The sequence below is a fragment of the Gorilla gorilla genome, chromosome 2 (assembly GCF_029281585.2).
Source record: "Gorilla gorilla gorilla isolate KB3781 chromosome 2, NHGRI_mGorGor1-v2.1_pri, whole genome shotgun sequence".
NCBI classification, from domain to species: domain Eukaryota; kingdom Metazoa; phylum Chordata; class Mammalia; order Primates; family Hominidae; genus Gorilla; species Gorilla gorilla.
The window spans coordinates 35678815-35703054 of NC_086017.1; the positions used below are offsets into that span (position 1 = coordinate 35678815).

General features: G+C 36.4%; 2 long non-coding RNA genes across 2 annotated transcripts in view; one reads left to right on the top strand and one right to left on the bottom strand.

The window, feature by feature from the left end:
* Positions 1-24240, top strand: part of LOC129532655 (uncharacterized) — a 305109-nt gene that overhangs the window by 5080 nt on the left and 275789 nt on the right. The gene's annotated exons all lie outside the window — the stretch shown is intronic.
* On the bottom strand, positions 830-14125 carry LOC109026211 (uncharacterized). The gene is made up of 3 exons (XR_008678486.2): positions 14030-14125; positions 12244-12364; positions 830-1120 (listed from the first exon to the last, which is right to left on the bottom strand). It is a non-coding gene; the product is annotated as an uncharacterized lncRNA (long non-coding RNA).

Consider the following 24240-nt stretch of genomic DNA (forward strand, 5'->3'; position numbering starts at 1 on the left):
ATTTTTTGTTTCCTTTAATTATTGCAACTAACACATTTTCTCTTTTGCCAATAAAGGAAAACAAAAATATTTCACTCCAAAATATACTTCAGTGACATATTTCAAGAGGGTTATTCAGAGGGCCTACGGTCAGGAATAGCCCTGAAAAGCTGCCTTTTGTGGAAGAAATTTGCATCTGTAGAGAAAAATCCACGTTAGTGAAATAAATACCCAGACTTTCTCTGAGGCCCTCCCCTTTATCCAGATCTAGAAAAGATGTACTCAACCACAAACTACCATCTCTTTTTTTCTGAGAGCTGCTGTCTGTGAGGTTTCATGTACACAGCAAGCCCACCTTTGCCCCATGCGTTTCTTTCTCCCTCCTATAACCGTCTTGTCACACTCCAAGCCCATGTTTTTTCTGTAATCTCAAGATGGTGTAAAGGCGTTAACCACCTGGCCCTTTCTTTGAGTTTTCACATTTTGTATTACTTCCATGCACATGTGTGTGCAATAATAAATTTTGTTTGGCTTTTCTCCTAATAATGGGCTGTTTGTCAGCTGATTTTCAGTGAGCCTTCAGAAGGCAAAGGGGAAGTTTCCCCTTGGCTTCTGCAGTTTTGTTGTACTGCAGGATACAAAAAGCTCTACAGTTTTGTTGTAGAGCAGGATAACCAAAACCTCTCTGCTCCTCTGGATGTCACATCAAGGGAACCCAGGATCTGACACGCCAGCCGTAGGGTAAGAATATCTTCCCAGTCAGATTCCCAGGTGTCTTTCACGAATCCTGTTGAGAGGTCGGTAAAAATCACTATCTCGTTTTCCTTTTTCAAATTAAGATTAATGGGAGAAAAGCATTTACAGTAGTCTTAGATGAAGCAACTCTAGTTTATTTTTTAGTATAAATATTCATGTGTTTGGTCCTTGTGCTCTTAAAAGTAATGGTAAAAGCTGCAATTACTCTTGCACCAACCTAATATCTCAAACTTCTCAAAGTTTAAGAGTGACTCTAGGACACCTTCTTCCATTTGCTATGCCTCTCCTTTTGCCACCTTCAGTCTCCCATCTAGTTTCCTTAAGTGATTGATACGTTCCCCTTCAAGACGATAATTCCTCCATTTGGTAGTCACTGGATGAAAAACTGAAGAAAGAAAATAAGAGAGTTTCAATTACCACATAAACAGATCTGAAAGATATGCTAGTGACTCTGGGACCCCTTGAGGAACAAAGCCAATGTGCCAGTTTTCATGTGCGTCCGTGTGAAGAGATCACCAAACAGGCTTTGTGTGAGCAACGTGGCTGTTTATTTCACCTGCGTGCAGGCGGGCTGAGTCCGAAAAGAGTCAGTGAAGGGAGAATAAGGGTGGGGCCGTTTTATGGGATTTGGGTAGGTAAAGGAAAATTACAAAGGGGGTTTGTTCTCTGGCGGGCAGGAGTGGGGGTCGCAAGGTGCTCAGTGGGGGTGCTTTCTGAGCCAGGATGAGCTAGGAAAAGGACTTTCACAAGGTAGTGTCATCACTTAAGGCAAGGACCGGCCATTTACACTTCTTTTGTGGTGTAATGTCATCAGTTAAGGTGGGGCAGGGCATATTCACTTCTTTTGTGATTCTTCAGTTACTTCAGGCCATCTGGGCTTATACGTGCAAGTCACAGGGGATCCAATGGCTTGGCTTGGGCTCAGAGGCCTGACACCAGTGACCCCTTTTGGGGCCGCCTTTCTTTCTCATGGAGTCCTGAGAGTTATGAGTTGATTTGGCCCTATTCGTTAATGGATGTTGCCCTGAAATCAATGACCCAGTTAAGAAATTGAAACTAATTTTAAAAGCCACCTATTCAACTAAATCCGTCTCCAAAGTACATATTTATGGCATTTCACTGGCTCTTTAAAAGCTCTTTGTGAAAGAAATTTCTATCTGTAAAGAAAACCTCCATTTGCAAGGGCACCTTCCTCTCTGTATCTAAACCATGAGAAACTTTTACAATGAGAAAGGCAAGTTTACGTAACAAACCTTACTTTTATTTAATGTACTTTTCCTGGCTATCTTTCCTTTTCTGTGCATTTACCTAAGCCCCTCTTTGTCTTGGTGGATAATTATGTTTAGATCTATGTTTTGTGTCTTTGAGATATAAATTTTCTACCTTGTTCCACCTAAGAGTCATTCCTTGAGAAGTACAAATTTGGGGTTGCCTACCTGTTTTCTTAGGGGAGTAAAATGAGTAATCAGAAGATTGATCTGAATTGGGGAAAGCAAAACTATCTGGAAGCCAGCAAATGAAGAATCTTAATGAAAGCTATAAGATCTGCTTCTGTCTTTGTGTCTGTCTATATGTCAATGTGTATTATGTGTATGTGATATTGCTATGTGATCTGAGATAATCTTTGGAAAGTAAAGCTAGTTTAAAAACTTGGTAAAATAAAATAGGAAAGTCTTCAGAATTGTCAGTACTAAATATAGTTCAGACGTTTTTGCCTGGATCTACTTTCAGATAGGTATATGCTGTCTCTGCTACATGTTTTAACATCATACGACTGCTGCTTTTATAGTATTTTTTGTACTTGCTTGATTTGCCTGTATGCTAAAGCAATAAAGGCTGGCTTCTGGGCTCACCGGAAGCTTTGCACACATCTTACTGTGAACTTATGTTTCTGATTTTTGGTCTCTGGATTCTGGGGTCTGGGTAGGTGGCCATAAGCAGGCCTGGGGACATATGTGTGCCTGCGGCACCTGGGCTACCAGCTACCATCTTCAGAGCTCTGTCCTCTGTCCTGGGCTCTACCTCTGATATATAAATCTAGGACCCAAATAGGTGCTATCCTTCATAGTCTCTTTGGTGCCACATGGTACACAGGACTCAGGACAACTGGGGAAGTTATGGGGTAGTGTGGTATCTGTGTTATAGTTTCAAAATTTTTAGTAATTTAAAATCTTAAAGTCATGTTGTATTAGTCCATTTTCATGCTGCTGATAAAGAGATACCTGAGACTGGGTAATTTACAGAGAAAACAGGGTTTAATGGACTTACAATTCCATGTGGCTGGAGAGGCCTCACAATCATGGCAGAAGGCAAGGAGGAGCAAGTCATGTCTTACATGGATGGCAACAGGCAAAGAGAGAGCTTGTGCAGGGGAACTCCTCTTCTGAAACCATCAGATCTCATGAGACTTATTCATTATCGAAAGAATAGCACAGGAAAGACCTACCCCAATAATTCTATTACCTGCCATTGGGTCCCTCCCACAACATGTGGGAATTCAAGATGAGATTTGGGTGGGGACACAGCCAAACCATATATGTTTAATTAAGTAATAGATAATTATATGTCTAAGTCATTTCTAAGTAAGTTAAACTATGAAAACATTAATTATTAAATATAAGTTTATTTACTTTGACATCTTATTTTGCTAAGGTATAGAAACACTAAATATAATTAGAGCTGTTAATAAACAAAAAATTGAGAAAGAATATCTTTCTAAAAATTATAAAATGGCTTTCACCTTTAAATACTGATATAAAACAGTCCAAAATTACTCATTTCCTAGGTTTCCCTAGAAATTAGCATTATTGAGTTAAGATTAAAGATATATAATTATATATATGAGAATATACATAATTATATATATGAGAATATATATAATTAAAACTAATGAAATAAGAAATAATTCCATATGCAAAGTGTACGAGAAAAGTAAGGTATGTTTTTGGTGAGGAAAGTTACAGAGGCACGAAGATTGTGTTTATTGAGAATGAAATAATTTTGTCTAGTTTATGGGTTATTTAAAGGTTCTAAAGGACAACATGATATTGATAAAACTAAATAACAGTTTCTGACAGCCCCAGGAACCTCAAGAGATTTTGGGGGTCTTCAGCTAAAGAGGAGTTCACCCATCTCTCTCTTTTTTTTCTTTTCTTTCTTTTTTGAGTCAGGGTCTTGCTCTGTTATTCAAGCTGGAATGCAGTGGCACAATCACAACTCACTGAAGCCTTGGCTTGTGTGCTCAAGTGGTCCTCCCACCTCAACTTTCTGAGTAGCTGGGACTGCAGGTGTGTGTCACCACACCTTGCTATTTTTAAATTTTTCTGTAGAGACAAGGTCTTGCTATGTTGCCTAGACTGAGTTCACTCATTTCATAAAGGTGTTACAGACACAGTATTTGGCTTTGCTTGTAAGCCTCAAGAGATTTTTAAAAGTTAAATCCAAAATTCCTTATTAAAAAATTCCAGCAAAGCCAGCTTAAAAACAGCCTATATAGCAATCACTGTTCTTTCTATACTTTATGCAAATAGGCTAAGTGTAATAAAACTAAACTTATTTTGTACATAAATTGGTCTTACTATGATTTCTCTTTGTTAGAAATGGGGTACTGGAGACAGGAAAACTATGTTTCAGAACGATACCTATAGTTCATCTGTTATTAGGTTCTGGATCTTTTTTTTTTTGAAATTGTATTATTTACCTGCAATATAAACGAAATCCTAAATTTCTAGTTTCCTCAAATATATGACTGTGACTCTGTAGACTAACATTTCCAATTTTTCTTTCTCTCTTCTAACCTAGAATCACTAGAAATTAAAACTGCTTTCCTTAAAGCCCTGCAAATGGAAACTAGACAACTTGATAAAAACTTCAGAAGAAATCACTACAGCTATCTATCTTTTTCTTCTTTTTTTTTTTTTTTTTTTTGAGATGGAGTTTCGCCCTTGTTGCTCAGTCTGGAGTGCAATAGTGCCATCTCGGCTCACCACAACCTCCGCCTCCCAGGTTCAAGTGATTCTCCTGCCTCAGCCTCCCGGATTAGCTGGGATTACAGGCTTGCACCATCACGCCTGGCTAATTTTGTATTTTTAGTAGAGACGGGGTTTCTCCATGTTGGTCAGGCTGGTCTCAAACTCCCAGCCTCGAGCTATCCGCATGCCTCAGCCTCCCAAAGTGCTGGGATTACAGGCATGAGCCACTGCGCCCGGACATATCTGTCTGTCTGTCTGTCTGTCTGTCTATCTATCTATCTATCTATCTATCTATCTATCTATCTATATTTGGCCTTCATGCCTGTTGATGTATGGACTACTCAGAAGGTTCACTAGAACATATGATTTGAACTACAATCTACAAAAATCTGTCCGATTGCCATGCCTGCCCAATCCAACTGAAGGTGTTTTAGAGACTTGAGAAAAACTAGTTTATAGACTACTCTAGACATTAACCTTAGTTTTTCCTTTGTTTCCATAGACATACCTCTTACTAACAGACATCTTACTTACAAACATTTTACTTACAAACATCTGTTTGCCTGTATCATATGTAGAGACTTGGCTTTGAGATCCCATCTGCAATGCCACCTCCTGGAATGGGGCACAACTGTTTAACTGAACCGACTTATAAGAGACTGATTCAAGAAGGTATCAGCTGCTTGGTCTAATGTATGCTTCTTCCCCTTCCCCTTTGCCAGTCTCTTATCTCACAACCTCTGACCCAAACCTCTTCGTAGCTAGCAACCCCATTTTAATATGTGAAACTTTCTAAACACAAAGTTTCAAATGGGGGGACTAAAGAGAACCAAAAATGTTTTGTACCAAAATATACTTCTTGAACATATTTTGAGATGGTTATTCAGAGGGCGTGCAGACAGGAATAGCCCTGAAAAGCTGCCTTTTGTGGAGATTTGCATCTGTAGAGAAAAAATCACATTAGTGAAATAATAAATCCAGGCTTTCTCTGCGGCCCTCTCCCTTACCCCGATCTAGAAAAGATTAACTCAGCCACAGGATACCATTTATTCTTTCTGAGAGTTGCTAGTTGGGAGGTTTTATCTATATAATAAGATTGCCTTTGCCCTATGCTTTTGTTTCTCTCTCCTTCCCATTACCAGTCTTGGCGTGCTCCAGCCCCCTAACCTCATGGCATGAAACCATCAACCAGCTGGCCTTTTCTTTGAGATTTTACATTTTTTATGACTCCCATGCACATGTGTGTGCATTAATAAATTTTGTTTGGCTTTTCTTCTATTAGTCTGCCTTTTGCTAGTTGATTTTCAGTGAACCTGTAGGGGGCAAAGGGGAAGTTTTCCCTTGGTCCCTGTAGCAATCACACTCTTCTTAGCAGACAACTACATGAGCACTCTTAGAGATATCCAAACATGATCATAAAGGCACCAGTAAGAGGGGAAAATAAAGTCATTTTGGCATTGGCATTTGCAAATAAAAATATTATTAAAGACAATAAAATTTTTTTCATGATAGCCTATATATTTTCAACAGTAATCCTTTGTTTTTAATGAGATGACTTTGTTTTGATTTTGTATTTTATCATTTTTATTGTTTTATGTTGTTGTTACTGTTTGTATTATTGCTTTTGAAGATTCTGAATCCTGTATTATTTGGGTAGAATTTATCATCAAAAGCTAATTGCTCTTATTAGAAATGCACTGTTGTGTTTTGCTTTGGGAAGGAATACTTTAATAAGGTTCTGCAAATTTTTGAAGACAGTTTACTTCCAGCCACTCAAAATGTGTTGTCACATTTCTGACCTCCTCTGACAGGATTAAAACCTTTACACAGATAAAATAAATAGAAATATGCCTCTCTTATTGAATAATTTGCATTTTAATTAACAAATAATTGTTTTCTGATTATAAAAATAATGCAACTTAATTTGTTATAGAAACTGAAAAACAGAACAACACACACATACAAAGTAAAAATCCTCTATAATAGTACTACCCAGAAGGAATCACTGTTAATATTTTGGTATACATCTGGTGAGTGTCAAACACAATTATTTAGAACACTAATATTCTCTTAGTACATACTTTTTAGTGGTTGCAAATAATTTAAAAATATAAATGGATCAACTTTCTTTAGCAGTTTCTATTTTTGTACGTTATCTTGTTTTAGTTTATTTTTTCAGACCTCAAGAATACACTTGTTTTAGCTTTTATAAATACTTTCATATAAAAATATGAATGTTTATGGCTTTTAAGCTCTAACTTTTTCTTAGAATACATTCTTAGAAGTGCAAATGTTGGGTCAAAGAGTACATGGATGTTTTTATTCTTTGATACATGTTGAGTAACGATGTTATAGAAAATGTGTTAACATTTTGCAGACTCACTTGCAATATTTAAGAAAGTACATTTTCTAACACCTTCCATAATCCTGGGTATTGTCATTAAAAAGAGAGTGAAAGAGAAACTTGCAGTTAGATAGACAAATAATGAAGTTATTAGTAAGGATGGGCAGAGTTTTCATAAGTTTATTTGGCAAATGCATTTTTCTTTCAGTTCTTTGCCCCTTTTCTGTTGTGTTTAATCTTTTCTTATTTATTTTTTTTTTTTTAGCTATTAAGAATAGTAATTGTTGTACACTGTTGGTGGGAATGCAGATTCCCAATAGTCATTATGAAAAACAGTATGGAGGTTTCTAGAGAAATGAAAAACAGAACTACTATATGACTTAGTCCCTTTTGTAGGCATGTTCCCAAACAAAATGAAATCACCACCTCATAAAGATATCTGTCCTACCATGTTGATTGCAACATTATTGGCAATACCTAAAACATAAAAAAACCTAAGTGTATGTCAATAGACAAATGGATAAAGAAACGATGGTATGTATATATGATGGAATATTATTCAGCTCTAAAAAGAACGAGATCTTGCCATTTGCCACAATGTAATGAACCTGAAGGACATTATGCTAAATGAAATAAGCCAGACTGAGGGACAAATATCACATGATCTCATTCATCTGTGGATCTAAAAAATAAAAATTCAAATATATAGAGACAGAGAACAAAAGAGTGATTACTTCGGATGGGGAAGAAATGGGGAGATATAAGTCAGAGGATACAAAGTAGCAGATATATAGGATGAGCACATCTAGAGATCTAATATGCAACATGACTGTAGTTAATAAAATTGTACTGTATTTGGAATTTATGCTAAAAGAATAGATTTTAGCTGCCCTTGCCATAAAAGCAAACAAACAAAAATAGGTAACTGTGTGCGATGATGAATATGTTAATTTGTTTCATTAATTTGCTTCATTAACATATTCATCATCACACATAGTTATCTATTTTTTTCCTGTGTATCCCATAGCGTCATGTTATATATCTTAAATATATTAATACAATTTATTTTAAAAAAAGTTACTGTCATATATATTACAAATACAGCCTCCAGTTTAACTTTATTTTTGCTTTATTTGCCTGTATGTAGCTTATATATATATATATTTTTTTTTTTTTTTTTGAGACAAGAGTTTCGCTCTGTCACCCAGGCTGGAGTGCAATGGCCCAATCTCGGCTCACTGCAATCTCTGCCTCCCAGGTTCAAGAGATTCTCCTGCTTCGGCCTCCTGAGTAGTTGGGACTACAGGCATGTGCCACCATGCCTGGCTAATTTTTTTGTATTTTCAGTAGAGACGAGGTTTCACCACATCAGTCAGGCTGGTCTCGACTTCCTGACCTCAAGTGATCTGCCTGCCTCAGCCTCCCAAAGTGTTGGGATTAGAGGAGTGAGCCACCATGCCAGGCCTATTTTTTCTTTAACATGATGCATCCATTTTTTCTTATTTCTTCTTTGCCGTTGAGTTTGAATATTTTCATTTTACCTGAGGCCAGAGTTTTCTCTTGGAAATTCTGGGCCCGAGCCAGTAAATAGGGCAGCATTTTTGGCTTGTGAAAGTAGGTGAGTAGACACACTGCATTGACCTTTCATGTTTCATAACCTGGATCCAAAGGGGTTATGTCTCATCTCCACACTTTGACATAGTGTTAAAAAAAAATCAGTGCCTCATGTTTTTTCATTAAGCTATTTTAATAGTCCTTAATGTTTTTGCCAAGAATTTCATGCCAAATCTAAAAAATGTAGGATAATCATGTGTTGGAGAGAACATATACTTTGGAGTCAGATAAACACACCTGAGCTGGAATTTTAGTTATTCTACTTACTAGTTGGTGATCTTGGGTAACTTATGGAAATTTGCAGTCACAGTTTCTTTCTCTGAGAAAGGGGATTGATAATACTTGCCTCATCAGGTAATCATGATGTATTAGCATGCATTTTTCTCCTTCCTTTCTCTTTTCTTTCTTTCCTTCCTCCTCTCTGCCTTCCCTCTTGCCCTGCCTTCTCTCTGTATTTCTGTTGCATTAGTAAATGAGTGACTAATACTTTAGTCTTAGAAGTTATTCAGTAGATGAAAGTTTCTCACTAATCTTTTAGATAATAATAATATCTCAGGTTTCTATCTGAAATTCTTTTCAGAGCATCCAAGATTATATTTCTTTGATTTTTCAGAACTAATGTATTACCTTTCTCTTACACTCATCGAAGTAAGTAAGTTGGCATTTTATTCCTGTCACCTTGGCGTATTCATACTCCAAAGATCTTTGTTTATCTGCAAATGTGAGGCTTTTCGAGCATTCACTCTTCATGTAATTTATAAAAGCGTTAAATACAGAACCCATCAGTATCCTGGAGAGATGCTGCTCAGATATTGTCTTTTGTCCAGGGCAATTATTATTTTTCTGAAACTAAGTAAGCAGAGAGTATTAGAGACTCTTTCTGGGGTATCTTCTCAACTCACAAATGATTTTTAAATTGCCTTCTTGCCCTACAGGGAGGGACCCCCAGCAGCCATATTTGCACTGTGTGATTCCTTCCCTTCTGGCCATTGCCGATTGGACCAGAATAGGTTGATCAGATGGTATCTTCTGGAGTGAAAGAACTGGAACTAAGGATTTTTAACTTTCTTTAGTTTGGCCTTTCAAATGGAGGCAAAGTAAACCTAGGGTTGGGAAGTGGCCATCGTGCCTATTTATGTAGCCTGAGAAACAGCAGGATGGGAATGCTAGGAGGTGAAACATGCTAAAATAAGGGGCTCAGCCTTGTGGAGGCTTCTGAGGCCTTGATTCTTGTCTCTTTTGGAGGCCAGATTACATTTCTGCGTTTGGAGTTCATGAGCTATATCTTCATCATTGTGATACATTCTCATTTTTCTTAATGTAGCCTTAATTAGCTTCCCTCACATACAGTTGAAGTGACCTTTACCTTTTTTCTTTTAGCTCAAATATGTAATATTTGGTAAGTCTTTATCTGTCTCCTATTAGCTCTCCGTATTTTACTTCTAGAAAATACTCCTAAATGGAATTTCTCTTTCTCCCATTTGCCACAAACCACTCTTTCCATTTACAATGATTCTATAAAACAAAACAGAACCATTTGTACACAAGATAGAACATGTCCAATTTGGATTTGACTCCCAAGAACATTAATCTTAATCTTTTGATTAATTAATGTCTAAAATTAATCTTTTGACATTCTATTGGTATATAGTTGAACCAAACTATTTTTATATCTGCTTTTAAAAAAGGGCATAGGAAGGAAGGCAAAATCTTGGAGATTGATTATATTTGGTTCTCCTTGTATGGCTTCCTGTTCATGTTTTCTAAGCCCATTTTGCACACTTGTGCTTTTCATAACCATAGGAACTATACTTAGATTTACATTGTCTGATGCTTGCCAAGTCCAGGTTCAGTTCTTTGAGAATTGTTAGTCCTATTTTGAAGCATCCTATAACTTTGCTGCTCTGATCATAGCTTTTTAAACTAATGGACTCTTGACTCAAACTGGATATATTTGGATTCTTTCTCCGAGGGATTTAATATGATACAATAGGGATGTTTGTTAGTTGGAGTTGGGTGTTAAAGCTGAAAGGTCATATCAAACTGGGGCTCTGTACCTAGGGCAGTTGTGATCCACTAGCATCTTGGAGCTAGGCATGCCTGTATTCATAGAAAGAATATTTTAAAAGACTGTACATAGAGAAGGTGAGATGAGCTATGCTGTACAATAAAGAATTTGGTCTCTGTCTCGGGTTCCTGGCACATATCTTCTAAAGCTCTTGGAATTTCCCAAGTGATAGAGTTGTTGAGTCCTTTGGTTCACACCTGAGTTTATGCTAATTCAATGACTCAAGATCAGTTCTCCAATCACTTTAGATGGGGGCTGGATACCAGAAAGACCAATAACATGATTAAAAGGTGACTCCTTTGAGGCAGTCTGACCTCTGGGGAGGGGAGAAAGACTGGAGATTGAGTTGAATCACATGGCCAATAATTTAATCAATCATGCCTACATAATGAAACCCCAGTTAAAACTCTGGACACCAAGGCTCAGGAGAGGTTCCTGACAAATGAACACATCAATGTGATGGGAGGTTGACCTGTTCTGTCTATGGGAAGAGAACATGCATGCTCTGTGTTGGGGACCCTCCCAGGCCTTGCCCTATGTGTCTCTTCATTTGGCTGGTCCTGATCTGTATCCTTTATAATAATAAAACTTTAATCATAAGTAGAGCACTTTCCTAAGATCTGTGACTTGGTCTAGAAAATTATCAAACCTGAGGCATTTGTGAGAACCCCCAAATCTGTAGTCAGTCAAAGTGCAGGCGGCCTGGGGAACCCTGATGTTCAGCTGGAGTCTCAAGTGAGAGTAGTCTTGTGGAAGACTGAGCCCTTAACTTGTGGGGTCTTTGCTAACTCCAGGTAGTTAGTGCCAGAATGAAAACTGCAGCATACCAGTTGGTGCCGTAGAAACTATAATATAGGTCTAGAGAATCCGAAAGAGAAATTTCAAGTTCTAATGTTCCGACTTCAGTGTAGAAATTAACTTCTACAATAAAACTCTCCAAATAAAGATTTTTTGAGGAAAACATTATTTTCCTACTCTACTGTCTTATAAAGCTTCAATCATGGCAGAGTTTACAGGTCTCTAATTTTTCTCCAATTCATATTTCGACCTTAAAGTCTTAGTGGTTCTTTGTCTAAGCCCAAATTAATCACACTGTTAGAACATGAGGGCAGGAATGGACCCACAAGATCATTTGGCTAATTCCTTATGTTTTCACAAATGAGGAATCTAAGAAATAGAGAAGTGAGACATCTGGCGTAGGATCATATTAATAATTACTGGTAAAATCTGGATTCAAATTATCTTTCTTATTTTCTAATTCAACAAATGTAATTTCACTTTTCAGCAACATCTATTGACTAAAGCTTTATTTTTTTCAGTGTTATAAATGAAAGCAAACTTTGCTGTCATGAATTTTTTATAGAAAAGGATGTGGCTGTGAGTTGACACTGAATCTCGCCAGGGAAGCTCCTTCCCATGTGAGGCTGCCTCACCAGTGTCTGCCTTTGGGGCCTGGTATTTGGGTAATAACTGCTTTTAATAAATGAATTCTTAATATAAATTGAACTCACTTCTTTTCCATGACTTTGCTTTTTTGGTTGACTTTATTTCTTGGTGAATCTTTGCAAACATTCATTTTCTGTGAGTCAAAATATCTATTTTGCTATTTTTTTTCTGCTGTCTATGGATATCCTGAAAGAGGAGAGATTTTATTTTATTTTTTGGTATAAGGCACTGAGGTATACTTTAGACAGTAAAATTCACTCTTTTAGATGTATGGTTCATTGAGTTTTGACACACATATACAGTTTTGTAATGCCACATCAATCAAGTTATAGAAGAGTTCCATTACCCACAAAAGTTCCCTTGTGTCCTTTGTAGTGTATACTACCTTCCTACCCCAATTTTTAGATAAACAAAAATAGACTTTATTCCAAAATTACCAAAGGAATGTCTGAGGACATAATTCAGAAATCAAGAAATATCTAGGATGTTCATTATTATTTCTATTTTTAATTTCTTTCATAACTTTAAAGACATTCAGTTTATAAACTCAAATAGTTGTATCATGCCTAATCTTTAGGTTGTGAAGTTTTCCCTTTTTTTGGTATGCTGTCTCCTCCTCATGGTGATGCATTTCCCTGTGTAATTTGCAATTTTCTATTGTGAGTTCATCTTTTCCCTGTTGTTTCTATTGTGTTGCCAGTGTCTGAGTCACCAGTGATCTGAAAGCACCCCTTGAAAGTGGTATTATTTACTTCTGTCAGTGCTCTAGATGTTTCATCAGTTCCATAGATGTTTCATCAGTTCCAGACCAGTTTTCTTATGCTAGTTTCTTGGCTTAAAATTTCTGCCCCATGAAGGAAGTGTAACTTTGATTCTACATCCACACGTAGGGCAAACATGGGTTTCTAAATTGCTTTAAGAAAACTTTCTATTTTCCCATCCTGAAGGCAAGTTTCCTTGACACTTTGCCTCCATGGGGACAGAATCTCTCTAGTTTCTCTAGTTTCATGAATTGGCTGCTTGGACCTAGTTTCTGGCTCTCTGCAAGAGTCCTGGTTCTAACATCACTCTCTCCACCCTGAGCCTGATTCAGCCAAGATACTAACATTCAAGCTGTCATCCTCTAGATCCTACATTTGGGTCCAATATCACTCTGCACTGTCAGAGCATCAGATAAAGCTAACGCTTTTAAGCCATGTCTAGAACCTTTGTCTTAATAGTTGATAATGGGAAGTTGTCCCATATTGGCTCATTCTAACATGTATTTAGATGTGTCCTTGATAGTTTTTCTTCAGGGAATCTTATTTTCTAAGTAGTTTTTGCCAATTTTTAAAACATTTTACTCCTTCTTTCATATATATTTGATTGCCAATATAAAATAATCTGCTGTTTTTACCTGTTTTTAACTTGTCCCTATGGATTGACATACAATTCTGGCTGGTTAGTTATCAGTTACAGACAGTTTTAATTTCTTCACATTTTCATGTAGATTAAAAGGGGTTAGGCCTAATATTGGGCTCCTTCATTTTATCTTGCATTTTAGAAATTGCAGAATATCTATTTGCCAGAGATTCTCTTTTGATCTTTGCTTTTTTTTGTTGCTTTCCCTCCTGCCTGCCTATGCAGGCAGTGAAATGTATTAATTTTAGATTAATATTACTGCAGTGAAATGTATTCCTCAAAGATTACTGCTGAAGTTAATTTGTGTACAGTCATTACTTAATCTTCAGCATGGTCTATGTGCTCTCTGATTTAGAGCAGTCCACATTCTATTGTTGCATCTTACATGATGCCTGCAAATACTTTTATGCTTTCATTATATTAGAGATTGCAGACTTTTAAAAAATTTACCTCTAGTGTTCCCATAAGATTGTCACACTGTAGAATGGAATTCACTTTTTTGTTTAATTTTAGCTGTCAGTGGAGAACCAGGCAATTGACACATTACTGAAAAGAAAAGAGAATTAGAACAACCTGCCTGGAGTTAAAGTCCCTTAGTTAATGGATAAGTCACCAACACACAGTTTTTTAATAGGCAGAAATTTCAAGTCACACTGCAGACCATTTATATTTCTATCCTGTGTTGTATCCATATTTCATGTAAAATATGAAGCTAAGTTGGCAGAGATTCATGTATCCACACTGAAGGTCCATGTTTGGCAAAAGACTATACTGATGGCATGCATGTTTTAATTGATGCCATGAAATAGCCCTTTAAAATTGGTACTGTTATCCTAGGGCTGCTTTTTCTCTTTATACAAGGTGGGACCATGCTTTCTAAATAAAACTCAGCATTCACTGACTTATAGAATTGTAGTTTTGAGAACCACGCTCAAACATTGTCAAAAAATTCTAGGGCATGTACCTTTTAAAATGATCTGTTGTGTTCTTTTCACTTTCCATTCTCTTTTGGTGCATGCTGCTGCTACTGTTTGCTGTTAAATGGTTGCTGGTTTCACTTCAGATGGGTGCAGGTGTGAGTTAACGAAGGTAAAAGCTAGGTCATTTGAGAAAAATATGACTTTTCTGAAAGCTAAATCATATGACTTTTCTGAAAGCTAAATCATAGAGAAACTGCCAGATATAAAAACAGATAAACTATACATTTAAAAACTCATTTTAATAAAAACATATTATGATAAAAAGATAATTCCAGTCTGTTTGATTCTAGAGTCTATTCTCTTAATTATATTGTTAAGCAACAAAATGGGGAAGGAAGCAAACTTAAGTTGAATTTTCTGAGCCTGAGTTTCATTTTCTATGAAATAAGGATAGTAATATCTCATCGAATTGCTGTGGGGACTAAATTAGATAATGTATGTAAAATGCAAAAGACAATCTATAAATGTTTACTTTTCTCCTGCCATCCATCTAGCTCAAACTTGCACTAGAGGTGATTAGGTATTTAGAGTTCAAATAACTGAGTTGTGATGTCAGCAAAATCAAAATTAAGCAGGCTGAATTTCCAGATGTGTCCAAATGTCAATGAAACCAATATTTAAGCAGAGATCTACTGGACTGCGCTGTAACTCCATATAAGCCTTGAATAATTGAGGATTGACTGTAAACTGAGGATCTATGTTCTGCATTATGACCTTGCATTAACAGAGACTAAACAATTGAAGGTTTGGAGGTAAGTGAAATAGCCTGGTTCCTGTAATATTTCAGGAGGAAATGCAACAATATAACAAGCAACACAAGTACTGGTATTAATTGAGAAAGGTCTCATTTATCTCTCTGGAAAATTTCTCCCTTCAAATGCCACTTATCACTAGAGTGTGGATTCTCTGTATTTTAGTGATCACTCAGTTATCTTCAGTACTTTCTCTCCACCTTGGTCTTATAATACAGACTTCTCTGCATTTTCAATTGTTCCAGGCTCTAGTCACATCTCAGTTATGTGCAATAATAGGCATTGTGGAGTTGCGGCAAATCAAAACTTCCCAGGTAATACCAAGTCTCATTTAACTTCCAGAGCCATCCATCACCAGACATTTTATTGGAGAACCAAAAAGGGTGGAGTAGGGGAGCTGAATGAATTTCTGAGTCTGCTGGAGTTGATAACTGTAAGTGTCATGGCCGCAGTATTACTAGCCATAGATAGAGATAATTTAAAAAATCATCCCTGTAACCCTAGGTACTGATTATCTATTGCTACATAGCAAGCCACCTTGAAACACATGGCTTAAAATAACAATTTATTTTTATATCTCACAGTTGTGTGGCTTAACTGGTCTCAGCTTGGCATCCCTCTTGTAGTTGAAGTCAAATAGAGGCTAGGGCTACATTCGTCTAAAGGTTCAATTGAGTTGGAATGTGGAATGGCTGGCAGTTGATGATGACTATTTCCTAGGAGTTCTGCTGGGGCTACATGCCTGAACACCAACCAATAACCTTTTCATGTGGCTGAGACCTTTCATGTGGCCACAGTCCTCAGAGACAGCATCCCAAGAGTGATCCTTTTAAGAGGCTCAGGTAGAAATTGCAAGGTGTTTTTACAACCTTCTCAGAGGCTGGAGTGTCACTTCTGTCTTATTCTGCTGGTTCAACAAGCCAGTAAAGCCAAGCCGAGAGTAAGGTAATAAGACTCCACTTCTTGATGAGGAAATGTCAAAGTCATATTGCAGAACAGCATATTGGATAGGAGATACTATGGTGATCATCTTTGGAAGGTGCAATCTGCCACATCCAGTTCTTCTGTTCCAGATGCCAACAGAGCTCACCTGTATCCAGAACACTCCTGGGCTCTGGCTGGTTTAAATACGTTCTGCATTTACTGGTCAACTCAGAATAATTTATAATTAGTAAGATGTATAGAAATCAGAAAGTATCAATTTTCATAACATCATGATTCTTTCACAAATCAGACATTCTTGCATTCTTATTCTTGGTGCCAGTGTTTTGCTCCATATGACATTCACAATTCTGTATTCATGTGTACTTTGGCCACTGAAATCCTGTTGTCCTCTTTACCTCTGCATTGACCTTTTTGTGTTTCAGATGCTTGACTTGCTCTTGATCCCTGGTACCCAAGACTTTCATCACCTCTGCTTTCAAAGTTTGGCCTCCAGGCCTTTGAACTACCTCTAATAACTGTTTTTTTTTTTTTTTTTTTTTTGAGAGGAGTCTTGCTCTGTCTCCCAGGCTGGAGTGCAGTGGTGCAATCTCAGCTCACTGCAAACTCTGCTCCCGGGTTCACGTCATTCTCCCACCTCAGCCTCCTGAGTAGCTGGGACTACGGGTGCCCGCCACCACGCCTGGCTAATTTTTTGTATTTTTAGTAGAGACGGAGTTTCACCATTCACAGGATGGTCTCGATCTCCTGACCTCATGATGTGCCTGCCTCGGCCTTTCAAAGTGCTGGGATTACAGGCATGAGCCACCGCGCCCGGCAATAACTGTTAGCTTAGCTTCCGTAGCTGCTGCCTTTACCATTTGACGTACAGATAATTGATGCGAATGCAGAGGAAACCTGAATGTTTGGCTTTCCTATCTTGACCCCACTTCTACCCAGTCCTTTTTAGGTTTTAATTTTATTAACTTGCTCCCATTGGTGTCTCCTTCCCATCAGGATGGAGGTATATTTATGCCTAAAATCTGAATTTTTCCCCTTCATGGTGAAAAACAAAGATTCCCTGCCACATGCCTTTCGTATAAGAGCCCTAAGACTTAGTGTTTTCAGTCTTCAACATCTCCTATATTATTAGGCTATTATTCTCTCTGAAGGCTATTTCTGTACTTTAATTCAGGAGGTATATTTGCTCTAGTCTCAGTCATTTAGTATGTTTTTGCAGGGATTCAGCAAAAGCCTCTTCTATTCATTTAACGTATTGAAGGAAATACTTTTAAAAAGGAAGATGGGGAAAACCCAAGAGTTTGGATAAGTGTTTTAATGGACTGAAAATAACTGATACAAATGGAACATAATTGGATTACATGATAAGAATCCCTAACCTGTATCGATCACTCATGGGTCTCTAATTTTGGCAAGCGATGATAGTTAAAATGCATTGGTAGTTGGTAATAGGAGACTAGATTATTTTTCCTAGGAACTGAAAATCGTATAGGATATATCTTTTCCAATTTTGGAAAATTGGAAACATTTCAAGTTGTGGGTAACAGTTTTCTTGACGTTATTTCAACTCCTTAATTCAATCTGAAAGTTTTTTATTAATCATTTATCATGTCTTAGGCCACTGTAGGTGTTTGTGACTATGTGGGTAAGGGACATTGTTAATAGATCGACAATCCTTGCCCTCAATGATTTTCAGCTCAATAGAAGAGATAACACACTCACCCAAATAGCCAGCATACAATCCCTGTGTGATGTTTGTTATTGAGAAGTGTATTTTTTGTTATGTGCTCTTTGATTTGTGCCTTGAGAAATAGGCTTTAATGTGCCAGGGGGTACTGGGGAGTTAAAAGGGCATTCTAAGTGGAAAATCCAGCTGGGATAAAACTAACAGAGGCAGGTCCTCACAGCTTTTTTAGGGAAATAATGATTAGATGAGTTTTAACATGACATGTGATATATAGTGGGGGAAGTAATGGGCTGTAAGATTACAGAGATAAGTTTGAGCCATTTGGTGATGACTTTGAATGGCTTAAATGAGAGAATCTGTATTATTCAGTAGGCCATAAGGGTACATTTCCCTACTAATTTATAGGGCATCTTTGCAATATACCATATGATACATAGATATATCTGTTTGTGAGTTTTCTATTTCATTGGTACATTTTTTCCATTTGTGCATCAACATCACACTGTTTTAATTACTAAAGATTAGTAATGTCTTTATATGAACTTAGTTTTTCATATATGAGACATTATCTTATTTCTTGAATATGGGATAAAATGTGCCTATAAAATTGTGGGAGGTTAGGGTTTTCTTTTGGTAGACATTGAAAAAAATTAATCAGTTTTTCTAGGTTTATTTGGGAATTCCATTTTTCTTGAGCCAATTTTTGTGTTTTTATGCTTTTCCAGAAAATTATTCATTTTATCTAACTTTAAAAATTATTGGCATATTCTTATTCATATTCTTATCAATTATGGAATTGCTTGATTAGGGAAGTCGCATCTTCAGTTTTACTAGATAGTGACTTTTCAAGTCTTTGTACTAATCTGAGTAGTTATCTTCAAGAATATTATTTCCCCATCATATCTTTGATTCTATTTATATGGCACTATTTTTGCTATTTGTTTGAGCCTATCTGTCTTTGTCTCTGTTTCTCTCTCTCTATCCATATAGACACAGATATCTTAAAATCCCTTTATTTCTGTGCTACATTCTGAGTGAATTCCTTAGACTGCCTTCCAATTTATTAATTATTTTTCTCTTTGGGCTGGACTAGCACTTTATTTTGTCTATCTTTTTAAAAATTTTAATGTTTATAAGTTTAATTTTACTAATATGTATTTATCATTATCTGTTCTTTATTACTGACTGCTTTGGATTTAGACCTCTTATTTATTTTATGAGTGTTATTTCTTTATCTTCTTGAGGGTATTAAACAACTTTTTTGGTGTAAGTCCATAATCTGATTCGTAGACTGTCTTTTTTAACTGTAATTTCATTTATGTGTCTTGGTTTTAAGGGTTTTCTGGCTCATTGTATATTGAAGATTGTCTATTTCTCTGTATAATTTATCCCCGTTTAGCAGTTTTGAGGTTGCCCCCACCTGCCTCCTGCCTGACCACCTGGCCTTTGATCCAGGACCATGTCTCATACTGGTGCTTTCTTGCTCTTGTCCCTCAGTGATGATTGGGCTATTGCAGAATCAGTCACAGAGTCAGGGGATGGCTTGGCTCAGTATCTTGTCGCAAGGTGCTGTGTGTGTCCATCTGCCTCATTAGGCATGAGGTTCGTGTAAGTAGCAGCTACAGGCAATGGTTGGCAGCATATGTTCTTCCTCCTCTTAGGAGCAGAGGAGTCCAACTCCAGCCTCTTCCCAACACAGCCAAATTCCCAGAATCCTCTGCGTACTTATGTATGCAAAGGACCACAGGCCTTGCTGGGTCCTGCTCATTACTGAATATTTTGGTGCCCTTGCTTCTTGGAGTTGCTTATCTCAATTTTAAATGCAGTCATATGTTTTGATCTTCTTTTAAAAATGTTATTTATCATTGTTATATGTTCAAAACACACAAAGTCCTCAAAACATAAACTCAAGCATAACTAATTTTAAAAACTAAAATCTTTCCAAATAATTTAAGGTTAACTCACATTTATTTATTTATTTTTGTAGAGATGTGGTCTCACTGTGTTGCCCAGGGTGACCTTGAACTCCTGGGCTCAAGTGATCCTCCCATCTTGGCCTCCCAAAGTGCTGGGGACATGAGCCACTAACATTTATTTTGAATAGCAGATTTTCATCCTTCCGTTCTTATTTGTCTTTCTGTGGTGATTAAGATGTCTAGTATTATAGCTACTTATTCAGTTTTATCTTTGTGTTTTCTTTTTATGTTGATATTTGTGTTTGCTTCACTTGCCCACATAATGTAATGTTGAATGGCACAAACATGTGACTTAGGCCCAAGAATCATTTCAACACTATAGTTCTAGTCCCAAGGAAATTATTGCTGGTTTTATCAAGAAAAAAATGTGAAGATTTCTTCTGTAAATTTAAGGTAGGACTCAGTTCACTCAGAGCCATTGCTATTTGCATTATGTTTTTGTTTTAGATTTTATAATGGAAAACTTGAATATTCAGTCTACAGCCCACATCACAACATATTAATGAGAATTAGATAAGGAAATGTACACTACAACACTTTGTAAATTTTAAAGCCACATGAGTTAATTATTATCTGTTTTAAGCAAATTATTCTGTTTCAATTTATACATAAAGGCTATTTTAACAGATTTTGTTCTGTAGAACAAAAATTCTGTTTCCAAGTAATAGAAAAGTGTATGAATTATCCTGTTTTGCATTTTAATACTATCATTAAAGCTTAATTGACAATTGCTAATGTTTTATTAAACAACGAAGTAGGCAATCATAAACTCAAGACTGTGGGTACTCATCGTCTCAAAATTAATAGCCCTTAGGATGGAAGGGCTGCATATTTCAACAATTTTTGCAACAATACAATGGAAGTATGCTAGAACCATAAGGGACCTTAAGGTTGAGCATCGATCAACTAAATCAGTTTTGCTTTGATTAGGCCAATCCAACCAGTGGTAATTTTCATCAAAATTTAAATTGCTGAAATGGACCCAAAGGAGTTTTGACCTTGATCTTAATACTATGGTTATTTAGATTCAGTATAACTCAGGTAGAACTTTCCAGAACCTAGTTAGAATACTGCTGTTCTTGGAGTCAGTATACAGGCATGTCTTTGGGTATTAAACCTACCATGTAATGAACTTCTGGGCACTTTCTTAGCTAAAACTTTTTAGAAGGGGCCTGTGATAGAACAACTTAATGAAAATATCTGCTCGTTAGAGCTCTCATTGCAGCAAAATCATGGCTTGTTATTAGATTTACCTTTTTTGTATTGGACTTGAAGACAGATATGATTCCTATAAAATGCTTATGTTTTTATGAACTGTTGCATGATCTCAGCCATATATTAGAGGTTTGTTTATAGTGAGATAGAAAGCAGGCTTCAAATTTCTATGTGTTCTCTTATGGTCATGTTTGTAGACTTTTGTAGAATGATTAAATAATGTCCTTTCCCACTTTTTAGACTTGTGAAATTTTGGATGTCTTTTACTAGTGAAAGGAATTCTACAGTTTTCCATGACTTGTCTTGTTATTTAAATCCTCTGTTCTCATACACTGTAATGCCTGTGATGACATAATGTAATGACTGTGATGACAATTTTGCATGCTACTTCATTGCTCAGAAAGTCTGCTAAATAGTATGTGTTCAGTGCCTCTTAGTTATTATCACTAATTGGGAGTGGAAGGGAAGCAGTGGTCTAGAGAAATCAAACAGCAATTAGTTTTTATTTTTATTGTGGTAAAATATACATAATGCAAAATGTATCACTGTAACCATTTTTATGTGTTCAATTCACTGGCATTAAATACATTCATGATGTTGTGCCATCATAACCACTATTCATTTCTGAAGTTTTTCATCATCCTCAATAGAAACTCTGTGCCCATTAAATAATAACTACCAATTCCCTTTTCCCCTCAGCCACTGCTAACCTGTATTTTACATTCTGCCTCTATGAGTTTGACTATTCTAGATACCACACATAAGTGGAACCACACAATATTTGTTTTTAGTGTGTGTGTCTGCTTGCACTTTGCATAATGTTTTCAAGGTTCACCCAAATTGTAGCATGTATTAGAATTTCATTCCTTTTTAAGGCTGAATATTCTATTTTGTGTGTGTGTGTGTGTGTATATATAACATTTTTATATATATAAAAATATATAAATATATATAAATTATATATACACACACACACCACATTTTGTTTATTCATTCATTTGTTGAAGGACACTTGGGCTGTTTCCAGCTTTTGACTGTTGTGAATAATGCTGCGATGAACATTGTCTTACAAGTATCTGTTTGAGTCTCTACTTTCAATTCTTTTGGATATATATACAGAAGTGACATTATTGGATTACATGGCAGTTCTTTTTTTCTTATTGAAGCTGGCCTACAGAGATAATTCTATATTAACTTTTTGAGGAACCGACAAACTGTTTTCCACAGTGGCTGCACCATTTTACATTCTCACTATCAATGCACAAAGGTTCCACTTTCTCCATATCTTCATCAACACTTGTTATTTTCTGGTGTGTGTGGATTTTTTTGTTTTTGATGGTAGCCATCTTAATGGATAAGTGGTATCTCACTGTGGTTATACTGTCCCTAATGACTAGTGATGTTGGGCATCTTTTCATGTGGCCATTGACCATTTGTATACCTTATTTGGAGAAATATCTATTCAAGTTCTTTGCCTTTTTTCTGAGTTGGACAATTCGTTTTTAATAAATTACCTTGAATTTGGACTGTATGTTGGGATCCTTTTGTCTGTAGAATTATCTTGTTGACCAAATGACATAATACATATAGAAATAATGATGTTGAATTTGATGAATAATGATGTTAAATTTCTTACCTAAAATTTGAAAAAAAAATTGTTATTTGTTATTCAGTTCTGATAGAAAGCCTGGTTGTCAGATATGTTTCTGTTTTATTGATAATGGTTTAGAGACAATCAACTTAGATCAGACAGTATCACTGCTTAGTGCAATTGGTATGTCCACAAATAATTGCATATAATATTAATTTTTGTCACTAGAATTATATCTTAAATATCATAAAGAAAGTTGCCATGAAAAGAATTCTCTATTTAGACATAAAATTACTTACTAATTTATTTGTTGTAGATCTGGAATTTTATACATTAATTTTGTTCTCAATGGAACATGTCTATGATAAAATTTCCTTCTCTGATTCAATAAGAATAACAATAAGTATGCAGAGGCTTTGGACATAGAATCTCTGTTCCAGGCACTAATGAGATCTTCAAAAAAAGTATAAGATTTGATTTTAGGTCTCACAGAATTTAAGAATTTCAGTTTGTGTTAGATCCTATGATCAGAGACTATGAAAGAACTTCAGAAGATAATGACAGTGATGAGATTGGGAGCCTGTGTCTTGAACCTACAGGACATCTGAATCCCCCTTGGGGGTCTTCTTGGTATCTGAGGAATGTGCCTCTTAGACATAATTGGTGAATATGGAAAGCTGGTCTGAGACTAATATAGATTGTGTTTAAATCTAGAGCAAGAGAACACTGTTTGCTCTGCTGGCAGGATACATCAACATCCTTGGCCCGCAGACTGCTTAAATGAAAATTTAAGCCAACATGTAAAATCTAGCATATTTCAGCATACATTTTTTTTGTTTTTCTGTTTTTTTTTGGTTTCTTTTGAAATATCAGAAGATCTGGACACACTAGGCCTTTATTTCTTCACCTTTTAGATCTGTGTTGTTCAACAAGGTAGCCACTAACCCCATGTGGATATTTTATATTTACATTTAAGTTAATGAACCTTAAATGTAACTAAAAATTCAGCTACTTATTCACATTAGAAATAGTCACATGTGGCTATCCTATTGGACCGTGCAGATACAGAACATGACCATTTCTGCAGAAAGTTTTCTTGGATGCACTGCCTTGGATGGTGCATGTACTTCTCATTTGCCTCAGTCGTCACTAATCCCCAGTTTCTTACATCCATCCATTTTCTCATTTATATTACTTGCTGTCCTTGTTATTTGAATACCTGACCCCCAATCTAAAGGAACTGTGTAGGATGGTATAAGCAGATAGAGCCTGAATTACTGTGGCTGAAAAGGCAGCAGATGTTTCTTGTCATTTGTCAAAGCAAGGCCTTCTCAGTTGTTATAACTTTGGACGCCAGGGAGCTTGTATTAGTTTCCTATTGTTATTGTAACAAATTACCACAAATTTGTGGCTTAGCACAAATTCATTATCTTACAGTTCTGGAGGTCAGAAGTCTGAAAGGCATCTCACTAGGCAGAAACCAGAGTGATGGCAGAGGAGAGTTCCTTCTGGAGGTCT